This window comes from Aquila chrysaetos, chromosome 12 (genome assembly GCF_900496995.4).
Source record: "Aquila chrysaetos chrysaetos chromosome 12, bAquChr1.4, whole genome shotgun sequence".
Classification (NCBI taxonomy): domain Eukaryota; kingdom Metazoa; phylum Chordata; class Aves; order Accipitriformes; family Accipitridae; genus Aquila; species Aquila chrysaetos.
The window spans coordinates 21,177,253-21,183,273 of NC_044015.1; the positions used below are offsets into that span (position 1 = coordinate 21,177,253).

The 6,021-nt window shown below is 36.8% G+C and overlaps 1 protein-coding gene across 1 annotated transcript in view; it reads right to left on the reverse strand.

Annotated features, from left to right (window-relative positions):
• The window catches only part of LOC115348771 (uncharacterized oxidoreductase ZK1290.5-like), a gene marked incomplete at its 5' end in the record, with an annotated part of 52,562 nt that overhangs the window by 45,769 nt on the left and 772 nt on the right, over window positions 1-6,021 (reverse strand).

A 6,021-nucleotide genomic window follows, 5' to 3' on the forward strand; every position in this document is an offset into this window, starting at 1 on the left:
GCAATCAGCGAAGTCAGTAAAAACTTACAATTTATTTACTTAGATAAAACTACAGCTGAACATCAGGAATCTTATCTATGGAACACCCTGAAACGAGGACAGAGAGATTTTAAATGGTTTCCCTTGAGCATGGAGGGATTCTGTGTGTGTTTGTGTGCATTATTTTACTATGTTAGTAGTGCAACATACTGACAAATGCAGTAAAAATGCTATTTAAGCAAGATAGTAGTGCTATAAGTTAACTGACATCATAGTATTTATTGGGATTGATTTTTAATTCCTCCCAGGCTTTGGCTATTTGACTAGAAGCTGCTCAGAGCAGTACCTCACTGCTTTCCCAGTTACAGTGCCTAGCATAATGGCACTGTCCATTCTTGAATGATCTTCCATAAAGAACATCATTACTATTAATAAAATACTCACTGTGTGTGACATGGGTAAGACACAATGAGTACGAAGACCTGATTATTTTGTTTAGTAATTGCCTGTCCTGAAGCCCCTTCCCAAACAAGCATGCAATTAATTTTATACTTTAATAGGAGGGGGATCATTAGAGAACTTTTTACCTCATCAAGTTGTTATTAATTCTAGCTACCCCAAGGATTACACAGAAAGCAACTTTACATGAAAAGATTCTATGAATTTTTGGTATCACCAGCACATCTTGTCAGGAAATCACATGCTACTTGACCAACCGCCCCTGAATTTTATTATTACTGTCCAAAAAAGCCCAATCCAAGAACAACAAAAAAAACCCCAACCAACCAACCAAAACCATAAAAAAACCCTCTTCTAATGGGAATATAACTACCATATCAAGGGGATGAAGACAGTCTCACTAGAGAGACCAGAACAAGCCTTAAGAGATATCTATAATTGGTGTTTTGTGGACCTTTTGCAATAGGGCAATTTTTTGGGTTTTTTATAAAACCAAGAGAAGTGTGTTGGTAACATTCATGAACAAATCAAATACTTTTTACCACTAAGAGACTATCAAGTTTCCCTCATATCACAAAGCCTTTCAACAAAGAGCGATGCCATGCTGAATTTAACCATTCAGCACACGACCTTGAAGAAGCTTCCTAATGTTTCAGTTACAAGATGAAAAGCCCTTGTACTACCAAATTATATCCAAATGCTTTAGAGGGTAGCATTTTTACCCCTCAGACTTTAAAAAAAAAAAAAAAAGTGACAACTTTAAGTGGGGGCTTCCTACTTAACAGGAGTAAGCATGAACAGGACAAACTATGTATTTTTCTTTCAAAGCCTGAAAAGGATGATATTGTGTGTACCATTTTCACAAGTGATCCATTTTTGAGGATGTTGCTTTAGGTAAACACCAAGTATCCTGTAGTTAAATTAAGACAATGTAAGAATATGTAATTCTCTACTATAGTACAAAGACTCACAAAGTATGCGATTCTCAGACACATGTAGCTCCTATGAAAAAGTGTAACTACACCAACTTCAAAACAGTGTCATTTTATATCAGGTATTTGCCCTGTATTTCTAAAACACTAATAAAGTAAGTCTTGCAAATATGGAAACAAATTATAGCTATTTTATTACCAAGATAGTGAATATATCAATTTTCTAAAGCAATCTAAAGCCATTATGAAGTAATGTACTCTCTGGGGCACAGCTTTACATTTGTATCAAGTATTAGGGCCAAAATGCCAACTCATTTTAGAATTAAGCCTACTCTAGTTGAAAGCAGCCTTTGTAATGAAAATTATTGTTGACCATAAACATGCCTGACCCTCTACATATGAATAATATTGGCTAACACAATTGTTAGAATCAAACCATAAGAAATACAAAGCTGTCAACAGTTTTTATAATCATACAATAAACAAGATGCAAATTATTTTTATTTGTTGATTAAAACTTTAGCTATACAGCATATTTCTAACATAAAGGTGGGCTGCCTTATAATAATCAGTAGGTGTCTCAGGAAAGTCAGCTTGTTTTACCATTGCTAGTTGACTTGTCTTTCTGCTGGACACAAGACAGATACAACACAATATGAATATGCATCTAAGTAAATACAGAATTTTGAATGTACAGAATTTTGCATGTTATTCCAAGTAACCTTTCAGGCTGATCATAAATTTCGCACACTACATCGCCTTCTCTGGTGTACAAATCCATCCTTCTCACTAGATATTTTAATGGAAATGGATTCTCCTCACCAAGAATAGTTTGTGTAAGCAAGCACAGAGCTTCAGAAAGAGAATGGTAGCCTAATAAAAGACCAGTTAACCTCCTTCCTTCCCATCTCCTCTTTTGCATCAAACCTTGACCAACTTATTGAAATTCTCCTACAAAAATTTGGAAGCCAAAGCAGCTGTGACATGGAAGCCCATTAAAAAAAACCACCCCAGCATGCTGGTTTTGGCTGGGATAGAGTTAATCTTTTTCATACTAGCTAATATGGGACTACATTCTGGATTTGTGCTGAAAACAGTGTTGATAATGCCAAGATGTTTTCATTACTGCTGAGCAGTGCTTACACAGAGTCAGGGCCTTTTCTGCTTCTCACCCCACCCCCCAGTGAGCAGGCTGGGGGTGCACAAGAAGCTGGAGGTGGACACAGCTGGGACAGCTGACCCCAACTGACCAAAGGGATATTCCGGACCATATGACGTCATGCTCAGCATATACAGCTGGCAGGGGAGAAGAAGGAGGCAGGAGGACGTTTGGAGTTATGGCATTTGTCTTCCCAAGTAACCGCTATGCGTGATGGAGCCCTGCTTTCCTGGAGACGGCTGAACACCTGCCTGCCAATGGGAAGCAGCGAATGAACTCCTTGTTTTGCTTTGCTTGTGCACACAGCTTTTGCTTTACTTATTAAACTGTCTTTGTCTCAACCCACAAGTTTTCTCGCTTTTACCCTTCTGATTCTTTCCCCCATCCCACTGTGAGGGAGGTGAGTGAGCGGCTGTGTGGTGCTTAGTTGCCAGCTGGGGTTAAACCACAACACCTTATGACAACTGAAGCTTGAACAGAAAGAAAGGGTATTTTTGACAGAATGCTACCCTAGGCTCTATTGCACTCTTGAGTAACATCGTCTGGCCAAGAAACACTTTACATTTCTCCTACTCCAGCTCTCAGTTGCTACAAAAGAGGTTTCATCACTTGGAAATAACTTGCATACCTATCTGAGCTGACTTCCAATTGACATGACTAGATAGTTGCAACCATCTTAACACAGCATATTTATCTCTCTCTGAAGCTTTTACAAAGGTTACCTAACAACAGACACAACATACAAGTCCTCAAAGAGGACTTCTCATAGATAACAATTATGTCTGCATGTTTAGAGGGATAAGAAATGACAAAGAAACAACCAAATATTAAATCCTGCAGAAAACGGCCTTGCAGAAAATGCATCCTCATTGAAGAAAGTTCTCCTCTACTTTATAGCTGAGTAAATTTTTTGCAGTGCAAACATTAGTTAATGCAGTATGGCTGTAACAAAAATAAGCCATTAATTTGTGAAAGAGTAGTTAAGTGGGAACACCTACCACAGATAAAGATCCCATTGTGTTAGGCTGCATATTATGGTATTTATAGCTTGAGCACAAAATCAAGTGAGGTGAGTCTTGAGCTTTTTTTTTTTTCCCCCTTTTCTTAAATCCACAGTGTTTTGTGACATATGTCAAGGATTTCTTAAAATTACCTGACTAGTCCCTATCTACTACAAGATCCTCAAAAAGCTGCAGAACATAAAAGCAGTATGTCAAGTGTTACTCTAGCAAGACTAAAATAGGTAAGTGAAGTCAAAGAACCATATCCTGCTGTTCACGACACCACTGTAAGTCAAGAGACGCTCCTTGAAAGCCATACCTGACAGAAGTTATTGGGCCAGAAAATATCAGACTTAGTTCTCTTGGTCTTATACGTTACTATCCATTTACTGTGGTTTGAGTTCAGGCTTGACAATCAACTACTTGGTACTTCAATGAAAGGACAGCAAGCTGCCTGCTATTTGGTAGAGAGTACAAAGGAGTCTTTCTGCCTGTCTACTTTCTAGTCAGCTTATTCTTCCAATAACCTAAGAAATGTATTGGAATCTCCAATTAAAAAAAAGGTGGTTCTGTAGATAGTCTGAAATACAGTTCAGCATATACTGAAACAATGGACATAAGACAACTGAGTCCACTCTCTAAAAAAGACTATTTACTTTTTTTTTTAAAATGTTTATAAAAAAATCTTCAAGTGAACTAAAGTGGCAAAAAGTATTGCAGGTTAAAACAACCAATCAATCCACTCTCCCCAAAAAACAGCAAAAGGAAAAAAAAAGCCCAGTAATTTTGAACAACATAGGCCTTTTTGCTCATTATATAAGGACTGTCTAAGGGACAGCTGCATCAAGTATTCTTAAGGTTAACAGGTACTAAAATAACAAATTCATACATTGGGCATACACACACCACATGTTTATGAACAGTGTATGCACATAAACACATGGTAAAGCAGTTACCAACATTTTGTAGACTTTTAAATTCTTTTTTTTTAAATCTTTTGGCTGATGATGCTGAGTTGCTAAAACTTTTTAACTAATACGTGCAGCTCAAATGACTTTGGGTACTTCGAAACAAGCATTACAAGCTCTATCTATTCATTTAGTATTTCTGGATGAAAGAACAGCCCTATTAAAATCAAAGGCCAACTCCTATTGACTTAAGTGGCTTAATACGCTCTAAAATCCACAGCTCCAATTTTGCTCTCCTTTATACTAATGAAAATCCTAAATAATTGCTCTGAAGTCAGTACACACTCATAGGATAAAGATGAAAAAAGAGCACAAGGGTCATTTTACTTTATAGCTTAGTTTGATACTTGTGTGACTGATTAACTCTGGTGTCACAGACAAAGAACATAAATAAGTGCCTTTGATTTGTATGTTTATGTAAAATAATAGAAAATCTGGGATATCAAATTGACCCATGATAAAATTGCATCATGAAAGACTGATTGGGAAGGGTATTCATGTTTTAGAATACGTTATGAATGAAAGAGGCTTCTGGAAAGACTCTTAAGAAGAAGCAGAAAGAGATGCTCAAATACTGTGCCAAATGAACATGAGGCTTTAATCAAGAGATAGATTAACTCCTTACTTTTACAAGAAATAAAAACTAATGTCAACTATATAAAAAGACAATTATTCAAAAAAACCCAGAAAGATCTGGTCAAGTATGCAATGGTCATTGGTATGCATACGCACCTGTTTGCCTCTGTGGCATACCTTCCAGGCACTCTGCTACAACTCCCATTTTGGAAGTTAATGGTTTCTGTTATTTGTACAGCATGGACAGTGCTCTGACACCACAGAATTACTGGTATTAACCCTCCTCTGCTCACATGGTCCTATGCTGTCTTGGAAAAATGGCCTTTAATCATTTAATAGTTTGGCTCTTTTGAACCATTAGCAAATCCACCAATTAAATGGATTTGGAATTCGGAATAGTATAAAGCCAACATTCCTATGTACAACTAAAAGGAGTATACTACAGCAAGCCAATCTTGGGTTTATACCATCTACAGTTCAGTAAAAAAGAAAATCCTTTTCCCAAAGAGCTGAGGGAAAATAAATGCTTTGCTTGCCTTGTGAAAAAAAAGAGAGAAAACAAAAAAAAAAACCACCTTTCAAATTTCACAGACACTTTCATGCTCAAGTTCTCATTGCGGGAGTGTATTCTGGTTAGGCTGTAGTCTTGTTTTGCTAGGACTGAATGCAGTAGCGTTCCTGAACTATCACTAGCAATAACTGGGACAACTAACACGGTCTTGTAAGAACTTCTAATTTTTCCCCATGTTCACGTTTTAGAAAACAAATTCTTTTAAGAGTTTAACCAATTATACTGCAGAACTTCTCACTGCACAACTGATAATAAAATTAAATGTAAATTGTAAAAGTCAATTTCCCTTTGCATTTTCATATTTGCAGGCACACTTTTTTTCTCATTTAAAAATATTAAAAATATCATACACATTTGTATGAGCAACAGCCAAAAC